We start from the raw sequence: 15,813 nt of genomic DNA, 5'->3' as shown, positions 1-15,813 counted from the left end.
TTGGCTTGCTCTTATATTTATCTTACACTATACGGCATTTCCAAAGACCACCTTATTAGTGTGATACTCTGATAGTAATGCTTACTAGAATAATCTAAAAATATACTTTATTTTCTCTTTCCCTTTATAAGGACTCTTTAAGACAGTTTTTCTTCTACTCTTTCCCTTAGTAAAAAGCTTATCTTTATGAAGAGGCTTTTTTAAGTTAAAAAATATGTATTTTTGTAGTTTAAGGTAATTTTCTTAGTAAAACCGCTGAGATTGCTGTATATATAGAATTATAAGTACTTTTTATCAAACTTATCTTCATAATAAATTTAATGCTTCTAAATTTTAAATGATTTTTAAAATAATCACTTTTATTCCTGCTGTAAAGTTTGACGTACAAGCGAACTTTTTAAGATCAGTCCTGTATTCCACATATAATCAAAATGCTAGACTGGACCCAGTTCCAAATGAAAGAGCTATTTGCCTTCCCTGCAAGATTTGGGGTAGGCAACAACAATATCCCATCATATCTACATATACAGAACTTGAAGGAAGGGCTGAAATTATTATAAAAATTAATGGGGAAGTGTTCCTCTTTAATCATGCAGTACCTTAATACGCATTTGAAAAAAATCCAAAATATACATTGATTCATTGATGAGGTATTAAGATTGGAATCAAATTACAACCATACTTTCCTGATATATTAAGTCTTTTACTTAAAAAAAAACCACTCAAACCCTCAAATTGTTTTTTGTACATTTTCCTATTAAACTAAAGTTTAAGTATGCAGTCTTAGGAGAGCTGTCACTTTTTGTAGCTGTCATGATGACAGAATGAACCATTTATTTTATCAGTATAGGCCTTATATCTCTGTGACAGGTGGAGATTATGATGACATTGTCTTCAACCTAAATTCATGAGCCTAAGAATGAAATTCCTAAGCTTGAAGGTTTTCAAAACTGAAAGTAAACTATCAGATATAGTACCAAGTTTTTAAATGGTTGTTATAGGAATGGGTTTAGTTAATTTGTTCATGTGGTTAATGCTTATTACAGTGATATTACTTAGTATATTAATATAATTCTCTCCTTACTGTTGGGTTTCTGGGACTGAGCTAGCAAGAAAACTACAAAATCAGCAACCCCTCCCCAGTGAACCACCTTGAGCAAATCTTGTGACTGACAAGGACTTTCAATTAAAGCCCCAGTTAAAGCTGCTTCAGAAATACTCTAAATTCCATCTGAAATTCAAAAAAAAAATTTTTTTTTTTTGCAATTAGAAGCTCGTTGTTATCTTTGGATTCTGTTCTAGTTTTCAGTAGATAATGATAGTCTAATTGGAAGTCAATGGGCTTTCTTAATCTATTTGGGTTGTAATAGCACTAAACCTTGCTGAACTCAGTTTTCGCATCTGTAAAATGAAGCAGACATGGGCTAAAAAGATCACTAAGTTCCTTTTAATTAAAACATTCTATAATTCAAAACAATAAACATATGAAATAAGATCACAGAGTATAGAGTGGGCTGCTTATCCTTTATCTCTCTCCTGCCTCCAAAGTATAAAACTTTAAAACATTTCACTAAATCCTTCTCTGTTGAATTCAGTTGAAAATCTATTAGAATATTTCCTTTGCATTTAAGATGAAGCAGAGTTATCTATTGAAAATCCACATCCATTTCCAGCAACATGGTTGGATCTTGGGCACAATATGCTAAGTGAGACAAGTCAGACAGAAAAAGACAAGGACTGTGTGATATCACTTATATGTAAAATCTAAAAAAGTCAAATTCATAAAAAACAGAGTAAGATTCTGGTTACCAGGGGTTGGGGGGTAGGGGATAAAATTGATGTTGTTTAATGGTACAAACTTGCAATGAGCAGTAAATAAGCCATATTGATGTAATGCACAGTATAATGAATAGAGACAACAATGTTGTACTATAATTATGTAATGTGAAATATGGCTACCTTGGCAGTCATATTACAATATATTAAATGTATCAAAGTAGCATGTTGTACACCTTAAATTTACACAATGTTATATGTCAATATATTCAATAAAAAAATTAAAGAATTCCACAGAGGAAAAAAAAAATCCACATTCAACTTTTATTTATTTGTAGCTTCTAATTAAAATTAAATCTTTTAGTGCATAATTATCTCTTACACCTCCACCCTATAAAACTTTTACTTCATATACTAACCTTAACTGATTAAACTACTCACACTGTCTATGTTGGTTTCAAATTCCTTTATGTACAGACTTCCAGTCTTTGAGGCCTAAGTTAAGAAGTGGGCAATGGGGTAGCAGGTATGAAATGCAGCAGGAACTGAAGAAGGAAGTGGGAAGGGAGGGTTGGCTGAGGAGTTCCCCTGGAGTCAAGTCCAACAGGGGGTTTCAACATTGGCAACATCATAGATGGAGACAGTTTTTCAAAGGCTCCCAGTAGTAGGAACTCAAATAAATGTTTGTTGACTGAAATAAAATAAAAAATGAATAAACAAAAAGGTAGGCAATCAGTTAGGTGGAGTTGGAAGATGAAGAGCAGGTAGCATTATTTTGTAAAGTCTGTTTGTAGGCTTGTATTATCACACTTCATGGTGAATACATGGCTAAAAGTTACAGTTGCTTCAAAAAATATTTCAGTTTTGCACATGTCAATCCCAAACTCCCTAACTTGATGATAACCTGGAAGATTAAGGTATAAATTTCTTTTTTATGGTAAAGATGATAAACTATCACATATATTAAGTTATTTAAATTGGAGGCAGTGTTCATGGATTAAGATATTATGAACAGCTTCAAAGTACGGAAGGTGCTTGCTCTAAACGTTTTCAGTAGTTCATTTTCTAGCCATTAGGGTACAAAATCAAAAACCTACAAGAAATGTCTTTATTTGTTTTTTTTTTATGTTTTTACTTTTATTTGTTATTTTGCTACCAACACTGAATTTATGTGACCATGTAATGCAGATAGGCTATTTTAATTGCCAATCTTGACTTTGAGCCAGCTCTTATCCTTGTTAGAAATGTGGTAATATGTTTCTTTCAAGTGTTACTTAGATCAATTAATTATGGTTGTAGGAGCTGTCAATTATTTACAGTATTTGGGAGTAAAATCATGTCTCTTGTGTCACTTATCATATGCAGGGTGCTTATTTCATCTTCGTCTTCTATATTTAATTACCTTTTTCAACATGTCTACGATTCCCTCAAATCCTGGAACATTGTATAATTACTGGTTGTGTTTTTTCTTTTCTGGTTATGATGCTTTGAAATGCCTTTCTTTGATTCTTTTGTTTCTAAGCAAAGAGGAATAGTGTGATTTTTATTATTTAAATGTTAATAGTTTGATTAGTAAAGACAGTAAAGTTAGTAATTTTTAAAATGTTATACTTTCAATCAGAAAAGTTAAAAAACCTAGCTGATATTTCCTTATATGAAATGTTGGTCATGACCTTTATTTTTTTGGAAGTTCAAGAAGAAATTGGTATGCATAACTCAGGTAAAGACTTTTCTCTCTAGTTCTGCCCTTGAGAACACAAAAGAAAAAATTAATTTAATTTAATTTAGCACATCATTTGTTTAGTGACATTGGAACATTAAATGATGTATATCACAGATTATTATATGTTCACATAAACTTCTCTTTTTAAACAGTGAATTTGAAAATGTTTAACCAAATAAAATAGTAAATAAAAATATTATTGAGAGTAGGAACAATGTGATTTTTTAAAGTTTATTTATTTTTTTATTAATTTTTATTGGAGTATAGTTGCATTACAGTGTTGTGTTAGTTTCTTGCTGTACAGAAAAGTGAATCAGTCATACGTATACATATATCCACTCTTTTTTAGATTTCCTTCCCATTTAACAATGTGTTTTAAATTTCATTATTTTCCTACCTTTTGGTATTTAGGTCAAAGGGGTATTTGATGTTTGCCATGCTTTTTTTAAACTAGTAAATAATCCTTTACTTGACTCAGCTTTTTGCTCGTGAAGACCTTGCAATTCCTCTATGATGTCTGCATGTTCTGAACTTCATCTCTATTAAATTATAGGTCATTGTCAGTTAAAAATAATCATGCATTTGAAGTGGACCCTTTATACATTAGCCTAAGATATCTATTAAAAGAGTCAAGAAAGCATATTTAGAGCTAGAAAAATTTATAATTTATCAGGATAATGTATTCTTGCATTATTATTGATAAAATATTCCTGTTTTGAAAATAAATGTGAATTTCAGCTATGTAGATTTTTAATGAAATTGAGCTCTTTGAGACTGAATGAATATACATGATTAAGGATAGGAACACCAAATTAACTTAGCATCAAGTTCACTTTAAAAATCCTGAATTTTACAGTGTGAAAAAATGTTTATTTTTGTCCATAAAAATTTATAATATTGATTTTAGGCATCCAAGTTTTATGAGTATTTAAAATTATTATGTCAGCAATTGTGCCTTATTTTGTCAATTGAATTATTATAAATTTCAACTTAGAAGGTTATACACTATTAATAATCAGTTTTTGTATATCCTTCCAGTAGTTGATAAAGGATACATGATTAAAATTGATAGCTAAAGTTGTCATACTTTGTTTAGTTTTTATTGTAACTCTTAGTTAAAGAAGTGCTGATGATTGAGAGAGAACTTGTATTACATATATGTCAGGGAGCCTAGCAAATATTTAGAAAACAGACAAAAGTTTTATGATCATCAGAGATTTTATTGACTAGCTATGAACTACTTGGTTAAAAAAATAGTAACAACTTTTAGCACTTAGAAAATAAAAAGATTTTAAAATAGAAAAGCAGAAGTTACAGCTGCTCCTTGTGGAAAAACAAAAGCTTATACATTTGTTTAATTTACAAGAAATGTTGCTGTTCCAACTGGGGTCTGTTAAAGAAGAAAAGTAATCCCAAGCTTGCCAGCATTGCAGAGAAACTGAGAGGTTTCTTTGTATTTATTTGAGCTCCTTACAAGTAGCTAATGGTTTTATAGTTCTTTAAGTTGGTTGTAGGGTATTTTAAAGAACTGGTCAGCTAACCTGGTCCCAAGAACCATTTGTTCCTCATTATAAGCAGAGGTCTTAAAATCTCCAGAGAAGCATTTGGCCTTCTTCTCCCATGAGACTAGGTTTTTGCTTATTTGATTCCCATTTTGACTACTGATCATTTAAAATTGTACTTTGATCTATTGGGTCATAGATAATTTACTCAACCCAGTGAACATAATAATTACATTTGGTTTGAATTGTTTTACTTCAAATTCTACAATTAAGCATATAAACCATGTTAGCATCAGCTTAAGTTTATGAAATTTAACCAAATTTTGTTCAAGGAAGATAATTCCTGTGTATTCATGAGGTTCTGTACATGCTTTAGGTGGTGGCTCCCATTGTAATAGAGGTGAGTTGCTAACTTCTTTAATGCTGGTGACTAGATTAGTGGGTGTGAGGGCTTAGCCATTTTAGAGCAAGTGGTCTTCAAACCAAAATACCTGTACATTTCAAAGGTGTTATGGGGTATGGTTGTTTTACATTTTCCAGATTCTCACTCTCCCTATATATATCATTTCTAAAACTGAGGTACCTGAAAATGTCCTTGCTTGTGGATTCCCCTTAGGTTTTTATTTTTATAGAGCAATAATTATTTTTATTGCACTGTTTTATCACGTTCAGTATTTGTTTCTTTTGCATCTGATACTTCCTTAGGAGGCACACATTTTATATTATGTAAAACGCTGAGGGTTATTGGTAAAGATAGCAACGGTTAATAAGAATTATAAAATGATTTGCTTTTCTACCAATTTAAACCCTAGTACCTTAAGGCAAGGCTTGTTAGCATGACTCCAGCTATCAGCAAAAAGAGGTCTTAAACTTTGTCTGCCAAAGAGCTGAGGGCTGAGTGAACTCTCCCAAGGGCTGTGTAGTTTGTTAGGAAAAGGCAGCTCACACAGCTACACAATTGCATGTTTGTTATATTCCTTGGAGATTGAAAGCTCTGTTAGGTACTTGGCATTATTATTCTGAAGCCCGGGACAGCCCAGTGATGATAGGGGAAGATAGGAGGAATTAACAGATCTGAAACTTATTATGTTGGGGAATAGTAACAGTGATTTAGGGCAGATTGTCACCAATTAAAGACTCCTTTGTTTAGTTGATATGTCTCTGTGTGTGTGCTATTTAGACTTAGTTTTTTCCTGTCACTTAAATATTCCTTTCATTTGGGGTTAGGGGGAGATGTTTATAATGGGCAATATTAATTATGCTGCACTAAGATACATTAGGGAGAATAGTTTGGTTGGGTTTTTTTTCGGTTTTGTTTTTGTTTTTAAATCCAATAGCTATTTTCTCGGGCTCTTCCCGATTACTGGAGAGGTTTTAACGAGATCATTTTAAACTGTGAGGATTTTTCTCCCTTGAGACTGTTGCCATTAGACTCCCCATAAAATCTGAAAACTGCTTTTAGCCCTTCTCCTGTTTAGCTGCTGGCATGGAGCTTGAGAATGTAAAGAAACACCTGGGGCTCTGTTTTTGTTTTTTATCAACTACCTTTGTTTCCCAGTAAATATTTTAATTAGAAAACATTCTAGTCTTTCTCAGGCACTTCAAAAAATGCCTATGAAAACAAAGTATGAAAAATAGTTGTTTCAAATCAGTCCTACTGTGTCCAGTCACTCATTTGTACAACCTTGAATCCTTTTATTCAGTGCCTGACTTCAGGTCCTGATTTGTACAACCCTGAATCCTTTTAGCGCCTGACTTCAGGTCCTCATTTGTACAACCTTGAATCCTTTTAGCGCCTGACTTCAGGTTCTCATTTGTACAACCTTGAATCCTTTTATTTAGCGCCTGACTTCATGTCCTCATCTGTACAACCTTGAATCCTTTTAGCGCCTGACTTCAGGTCCTCATCTGTACAACCCTGAATCCTTTTAGCGCCTGACTTCAGGTCCTCATCTGTACAACCCTGAATCCTTTTAGCGCCTGACTTCAGGTCCTCATCTGTACAACCCTGAATCCTTTTAGCGCCTGACTTCAGGTCCTCATCTGTACAACCCTGAATCCTTTTAGCGCCTGACTTCAGGTCCTCATCTGTACAACCCTGAATCCTTTTAGCGCCTGACTTCAGGTCCTCATCTGTACAACCCTGAATCCTTTTAGCGCCTGACTTCAGGTCCTCATCTGTACAACCTTGAATCCTTTTAGCGCCTGACTTCAGGTCCTCATCTGTACAACCTTGAATCCTTTCATTTAGCGCCTGACTTCAGGTCCTCATCTGTACAACTTTGAATCCTTTTAGCGCCTGACTTCAGGTCCTCATTTGTACAACCTTGAATCCTTTTATTTAGCGCCTGACTTCAGGTCCTCATCTGTACCACCCTGAATCCTTTTAGCACCTGACTTCAGGTCCTCATTTGTACAACCTTGAATCCTTTTAGCGCCTGACTTCAGGTCCTCATTTGTACAACCTTGAATCCTTTTAGCGCCTGACTTCAGGTCCTCATTTGTACAACCTTGAATCCTTTTAGCACCTGACTTCAGGTCCTCACTTGCAGTTGGGGGTGGCAGTGGAAGTGGGGGAGGTTGCACTTAGATTGTATAAGTTTATGGTTTTAGAAGCTGTAGTAATACAGGCCTATTTTATGCATTATTTTAAAGGCAAGGAACGACGACTCCGCATTTCAGTTCGAAATGACAGTGAAAGCTGGATGCATTTCGAAATGGCACAGAAGTGGAGTTCTCTTATAAACTGCCAAGGAGACAGACTCAGGTCTGAGTATCTATCTATCTCCTAAAAAGCCAGTAGGGTTTAGTGCTAAAAATGTAGGCTCTGGTATCCCACTGAATCCAGGTCCAAACATGAATCCATGGTTATCACTTAACTAGCTACATACAGTATAGCTATAGGAGCTGGGGAAATTTATGTACCCTCCCATATGTCAGTTTACTGCTAGACCTGAATTCCCCTGCAGGGCAGCCCCAGTTGGAGGAGTCAACATTATCCCCTTGATCTATTTTGCATGTTAAACCTTTGTCTAAAGTTTCAGTTGAATGAGGCATTCTGTGACAAAAGAGAAAAGAAAGAAAGAAAGAAAGAAAAAACCCAAATAAGTGCCTTGAAAGCATAGATCAACTATATCTTGTTTATCTTTTTAGCCACCACCTCCCAGTACAATAGTACTTTTATTGAATGAATGAACAAATGAGTGAATCACAAATAAATCCTCAATAGTTTCATAATGCAGCATTTTCCCAGGGAATTTTACTATGCTTTAGAGATTTTGGAAACTTTTGACAAATGTGAATTTTCTGACTATTCTAATTATGGAATAACATTTATTATGCTATTGATTCTCTTATGCATAAGTAGTAAATTAAGCTTAATTGATGGCAGTCCGGAAAAATGCCCTAAGGTCTTGAGTTGTCTTATTCTCTGAACAAAATGACTAAGTGAGCTTTTATTAATTTGCTGCAAAGTATGGATAGCAAAACAATATTTCAGTTATTAGTAATCATATATATATCATATACATCACACATATACAGACATATATAATCACATATTTGTATATATACCTATATAATCAAAATCGGTTAGTTTTGTGTCAGATTTTCAGTCAGTTAAAAATGATATGCATCAAACTAAATTAAACTTTGTCATCCTAATAGTTATAATGTAATTAATCAAGAGATATGAGTTAGCAATTGAGATTTGGAGTATAGTAGCATAAAGATCTAAACAGGTAAATATGAGTTCTGTGTTAAATACTAAGGGGGCAGAATTTGAAACCATAGTATTTTTAATCAATAAAACAATTTTCATATTATTCTTCTCCTCCCAAATTATCAAATTTTACATATGTACACATAATTTGATGATATGGGTTTCTTATTTTTCTATTCTCCTCATGGGACGATTTGTCTGTATATTATCTCTCTGTCCTCTTATCCCTTAAAAATGGCATGTTCAGTTCTTCAAATCAGAAACCTGGGGTATCACTGTTGACATCTTTCTCTCTTTCAGCTTCAACCCCTCAAGAAGTTGTTTTGATTTTTACCTCCAGTGTATACCTCTCCTTTCCCCTTTGTACCAAATCCAGTGTCATTATAATAGTATAAAAATAATCATCATTTTTTCCCCTTAATTACTACGATAGCCTTCTAATTGGTCTCTCCACTTCAGTTCTTATTTCTCTCTTTGTTTCATTCACAGAGCCACTAAAATGAATATTTCAATAGGCTAATTCCAGCTCTGCTTAAAAACCACAGAAGTGGCTTCTCATGGGAATTAAAATAAAAGCTGACCCTTTATCATGACTGCTGTGCGCAGGAGATCTGGCCCCTCCTTCCCCTGCCAATCTCATGGTGCACCAGTGTCAATCTGTCCCACTAACCAGAGTCTGAGTCTCTTAAAGTTTTTTTCTTCAACCTGGATAATTTCCTATGCCTGCAATGCACTTCCATAGAATAAGTTCTATTCATTTTTCAGGATTTAGTTGAACTGTTATTTAAATTATGTCCTTCATTAGTATCTCACACAGCAATCCTATCCTTTCCTTCATGTCGTGTATCATGATTGTAGCTGTGTATCTATGCATGTGTTTATTTGACTATTGTCTGTCTCCTTCCCATACCTTGCACACCATGAACGTAGGACTCGTGCTGATGTTAGCGCTATTTCAGATATAATACCCAGCATTCAGAAGGTGTATTGTAAATATTTATATTCTGGACGCCTATTATGTCTTGGGCATTATTCTAGGCACTGGATACATAGAGTGACAAAAACAAACTTCTTGTTCTCATGGAGCTGACATTTGAATACAAAAAGCCAGACAATAAATAGATAAGTATATTCCTTTGATCAAGGAATAAACATATATATATATATATATATTTCTATTTAGCAGGGTGCTAAATGGCAAGTTGGATTTTAGAAAAGAAAGAACACGTCTCTCTTGCCCTAATCAGGGTCCCATACCTCAGATAGTCTCATTCTATCTGTGTTTTTTTAACCCTGCCAGGCTACTCCTGAATGTGACTTTTGCTCTGGCACTTAGAAACCTTCATCAATGGCATTCTTTGTCCTCCTTTCCATTTGTACTGGCAGCTGAGAAATTTGGCAATTCCTCACATAGTGACTAATAGTAATACTTCTTTGCAGATGTAATGCACATATAAATGGCAAGTCCTGTACAAACACTAAATAATTAGTCTTCGTAATAACCCTAGCAAGATAGAGTGTAAAATTTTCTGTTCTGTATGGAAATAACTGAGCCATTGTGAATATAGCTATTAAAATCACAGCGTTGTGGTGGGATACATGGGGTGATTCTAAAATCCCTGACTTCTGTTTTTTGACTCCTAAATAAACATTATCTACAAATATACTCTATCAAATGGTGTTTTCCAAAAGTTGCATTTTTCATTAATAAATCCATTTAATTTATAGTTGAAAGTGTATAAAAATCAAACTTCTAGTAAGCTACTGACATCTTTAAGTGAGAACATATGATTTTAGCAACCTGACTAACTTTGGGAGTTCATTTTTTATGATCTACCAGATTGCAAGTCTGCTGAATATTAACTATTTAAATGTTGATCCTTATTGAGGTACACCTTTCTCTGGAATGCATCATAGGTTTTAACGTAAATCTAGCATGCCAAACTTCACCCCTTTGTCTTGATGACTTGGTGCCGGTGTAATACACTCTAGGGTACATCTTGTAGCACACATGATTCCTGAAGTGAAATAATGAAACCAGGAAACATTGACTGCAGAGAGCTGTGAGGGCTTTTCCTAGGAAGTGTCACTATGCTGTCCATGTTTCTGCAGAATGGGAATGTGGTTTAAGCTTGGACCCAACCTGGAAGTAATTCTAATCACTAAAAGAGCAAGGATGGCTTGCCCCCATTGCTGCCGCCCAGCAGAACACAGAGCCATGCAACTATGTTTAAGCCTGTTCCTCTATCACATGTTGTTTAAAACAAAACCCAATAAATAGCTATTAATTACTTTCATTTTGGTAATAACTTATCTTTCTATTTGCAGGGCTTTGTATTCAGTGCTAGTTAAGATTGAGTGATGTTTGGCATCCATCCATACTATATCACTTTTTCAGAATGCATAATTTTTTTTTAAAAAAAGTACTACTTTCCTAGGGTAGGGCATAGGAAGTTTGTGAATCTTCAAAAGCTGCAGTAGTTGAGAAAATAAGTGCTTTTACTAGCATATTTTCTTCCAGGATCTTAACCAAAGTATAATTTAAGGTTTCAAAATAAAGTTGCGTGCTACAAAAAACACAAGTGGAAGATGACATAATTATTGAAGAGCATTCATAGATATTTTCAGTGTCAAATTTTAAAAAGTAAATATGTACCCTTTAGGAAATGATCATGACTAAATCATAACTTTATACAGAATTGATGTGTGCATGCATCATTTTAAATATCAAATGCCTTAGCTTTAGAATATGATGCTATAAAATAGATAATACTTCATGAAAGATTATTTTATACGTTATCATTTTAGTTTTTTTTTTTTTTAATTGGTCAAAATATCTTTCTGGACATTCAACCCTTTTGTTGGAATGCTTCTAAAAGTTGGGAATTATGATTTTATTTTAAGAAATGTTAAGGAGTTTTGAAAAACATTTGTACCCCAGATAACACTTTGCTCTTCTGGGTAATGCTGTGAGCTTAAAAAGTAAGAATGCAAATAGGTACGCCTTTATGATATGCTTCCTTAGCTGGCTCCTAAAGCATATATCTTAATACAAAATAACCTGCAATAAACCCTATTGTATTACCATTTCCTGACAAGGTGAAGATTAATGTTGTTTCTTGACCTACCTCACCACTGATGTAAACTGTGCTGCAAGAGAAATACAAATGTTATAGCACGGGTGCCAAGCACCCAAGTATGTGCTCAGTACAGATGTGTTAAATGAAAGAATAATAGTTATTTTAAAATGAAATACAATTTACTTATGTTAAGTAGACATTTAGATAAAGAACTAAAAGTATCAAAGAAGTGAGTAATACAGTCTCTGCTAGTTAAAGACAATAGAAATGATTAGTGATTTTGAAAGCAATTGAAGTGGTACACTGTAACCGAGGCAGGCTGTCTCTCAGCATCCTTAAAGTTGTTGTTTTTGGGAATACACTTCCTCATTTATTTTCTCCTCAAATATGCCCCATTTTTAAGGGTTTCATTCATTTTTTTCCCTTCCCCTGTCAACTGCTTACTACTATTTGCTGCGAGGTTTCATTGATAAAGTAGTCTTTTTAAGTAGAAAAATAAATTCCCAGGACTGCATATTCTCTTCCTCTGTTTTTCCCAAGATACCCATTAAAATTCTAATTAAAATGCCCATATTTAATTAAGATGCTTATTATTGTGCAGCTTTTTCAGCCATTTTGTTGTTGAAATAGAAGAATCATTATAAAAGGACGACATATGTAATCTGAATGATGATTTCTAATTCTCAGTATGCCAGTGAAAATCTGTAGTGGCCTCTTCCAAACGTGGAAAAATCTGAGAAGATACAAGAATACACAACATATTCAAAGGTAGCCATTTGAGTGTCAAGAGAGAAATTTCTCACTCAACTTTGGTTCTACTGGAAAGAGGCTGAAGTGTTAATTATATCATGATAGCTATATATTTAGAATTGTGCGTACAGCGTTAAGATCAGATGGGTGGGCAAGTTGATCGAAAAGTGTCCTTGGTGGACTCTGCCCCTGTCTTTACAAATTCCACATTCGTAAAATGAAACTAATGAAGTCACTTTTTCATAGCCTTGTTATGAGGATTAAATGAGTGGATACTTGGCATGGTTCCTTACATAGTAAATGTTCAATAAACGTCAGCCATTGCTAACATTATTATTATATTGCTAACAATATCATTATTCTTATTTATGTGATGAGCTCCTCTCCTCCTGAGGAGCCTTAGATTATTAATTTCTAAAAGAAAAAGTTTAGGTCCCACATCTCCTAGGCCCCTGACTACACCAAGATTCTGTGATTCATGAAGCCAGAGTATTATAGTTCACATATGTTCACCACATGATTAGGGAACAAAATTAATTTTAGGAGCATTTGAGCCTCACCAAAATGGGGCAGTCATGAGACTGCAGTGCACTGATGTACAATCACTGGCAAGTCAAACCTTCTGCAGGAAGGGAGTGGATTTGTTGGAAATACAAAAGATTAGGAAAATTGCATTTTACAGTAAAATGGTGACATGGTAAAAAATTTTAAAAAGAGCACTGCCTTGGAAATCAGGTTACTGATGTTTTCTTCTGGTCTCTTCCTGGCAAATAACACAAGCTAGTGACAAAGCTGGGACTCAGTTGCCTCTATGTGTGGGATGGATTAGATGTTGTCAAAGACTCCTGCCCTTTCTATAATTTTATGTTTCATTCAGTTCTAAAATTTCCCACAACGCTTTTAAAGAGTGTGTTACAAATATTAAAATCTCCATAATATTTGAAAGTTTCCATTTAACATATTTTTTCACTTTGTCCCCTGTCTTTTCAATATTACCCAAATAGGTTGCAAAGTCAGCACTGAATTTTAGAATCCTTTTCTGAAAGCAAGTTTACTTATTCTGAGAACTGTATTAAAATTGATGTGTGGTTTTTCAGAAAGACAAATGATTATATGTTTTGTTTTAAAGGATAAACTTTAGTTGGCCATTTTTTTTAGACCAAAAACTTCCAGGAGATTCAGATTCAATGAAGCTTATGTTTTTTTTCTGATTGAACAGAATGAAAAAAAGTGAAAAGCAGTTGAGCCAGATTACACGCACCAACCTGTAAACATAAAACAATTACATAAATATGGAAGAAATATGATATTAGGATTAACTGTGGTTTAACAACCTTTCTAGGTGGTGTCTACTTGGATACATTATATATGTTATCAAATTAATATTAAATCTTTTCAAAAGTTAGTTCCATATTTTAGAATTTCATACTGTTCAAATCAAGAAACATTTGAGAATATACACTTTGATTAGTAGAGATGTTAGAGAAGAAAAGGAGAGATTTCTTTTTTTAAAAGATCTGTGTTTGAGTTTATTTATGGATACCATTGTTTTTTCTGCAAGATGCTGCCAGTCATTTGAATTCAGTTTTTATTTTAATTTCTTAAATACACACATGAATTAAGAAAATTGGATAGTTTAGCCAGAAGTTCATATCAGTTTATAATGTGACACATACTATTTTTTCCCCAAAAGGAAATGTTCAAGGCAAGTAAGAAAAAAAGTTGCTTTTATAGAAGAGAGAAAAAAATCTTAAATTCATAACTTTATGCAAGGTTGCCTGTCGCCATAAGCAATGCTAGAGTTCTATGTTTCACAGCTGCAAAAATAATTACATGAGCATTATCTAAGCAACAATCTTTAATGGATTACATTTTGTTAGCTTTTCATTATATACTGTAAAAACGCAAATAACATAGTAAATGGAAAAAAAAAAAACCCTTGATTTATCTGACTTAGACCTTTGATATTTTTGAAAGACATTTTATTATTCATTGGTTTATTTGAGATATCTCAATTTGTAAATAAGATATAGTGTTACCAAGTTGGTTTTAAGCTCACCAAGCAGAACAGTTGTGCAAATTATTTATTTTTATTTGAAAAGTATTTTACTTCTGCATGTTTCGAGGGTGTTAACAATTTTCAGAGGTGTTATCTTTTAGATTAATAATGTGATCTAGCAAAAGCACATACTGTTAAGGTCAGTTCATTTGCTTTTTCTATAAACCTTACATTTTATTTGTGGTGTATTCTTAATACCTAATAGTAGTGTAAGTTCATAAATAGTGGAAGTCTTCGTACTCTGTTCTTTTATAATGTGCTAACAGTAGCTGCAGTTTTCAGTTCAGCAAGGCTTATCTTTGTGTCCGTGTATTTTATTAGTAAATAGTGTGTCTATGAAGTTAGACTTACAACAGTGTGGTGTGATCATATTTCCTTTGCTTTTTCCTTTTACTGTTCTTTCCAAAAATGAGGACAGACATCTCCTCTTTGAAGCGGTATTTTCCAAGTGTTAATATTGTCATATTGCGCCCAAGTTGTCGTAATATGTAGATTTAAAAATGGTTTTGTTGAGTGGATATTAAGGCTTACTCAGATGTATGCACGCACTTAGCTGGCATATAGGAAGGAAAAGTGGAGAATTGTAAGAGAAAAGTATAGGATTTTGTAAGTCTCTAAGCTTATTTGGGGTTTTGAAACCAAAATTTAAGGGTGACTTTTGAAATCGTAAGGTTTTTTTTCATTGTAGTACTTCATCCATGACAGTATTTTTAAATGCCATTGAAACGGAAAGACATTCATTCCAGTACAAAACTGTAGTATCAAATATTTAATTCAATAGATTTTTAAAGATAAATATTTATCACTTCGAATCTGTGCACTTAACATACCAATGAGCATATTAAGTATCAAATTAGATTACTAAAATTGTTCACCTTTTATTACACTGGGGGAAAATGGGGTGGGAGAAAGGTAACTAACATTTTTAGACTTGTATTGAAGTGTGTATTTCCATGCCTGCTTTGTAAATATGGAAACAGAGGTATTAAGTAATGTGTTCGAGATTACCTGCCTCGTAAACAACAGAGCTGTGATTTAAGGCTAACTGATGCCAAATAATTCATGATTTCTTGGTGTTAACAAAATACTGAAGACAATTATACTGTATTAACTATTTTCGAAATACATGTTTGATTTATTTTCTACATTTTATTCCAATAATCACAAAGTGAATAATACTGGTTCACAGTATGTTAGTATTA

At 33.5% G+C, this 15,813-nt stretch overlaps 1 protein-coding gene across 1 annotated transcript in view; it reads left to right on the top strand.

Moving 5' to 3' along the window:
• Window positions 1-15,813, top strand: part of ROBO1 (roundabout guidance receptor 1) — a 380,307-nt gene that overhangs the window by 226,152 nt on the left and 138,342 nt on the right. The window lies entirely within an intron of this gene.

Source organism: Eubalaena glacialis, chromosome 6 (assembly GCF_028564815.1).
Source record: "Eubalaena glacialis isolate mEubGla1 chromosome 6, mEubGla1.1.hap2.+ XY, whole genome shotgun sequence".
In the NCBI taxonomy this organism is placed as follows: Eukaryota; Metazoa; Chordata; class Mammalia; order Artiodactyla; family Balaenidae; genus Eubalaena; species Eubalaena glacialis.
Note: the sequence above shows the minus strand (reverse complement) of the source record. Positions and strands in the feature narration are given on the sequence as shown.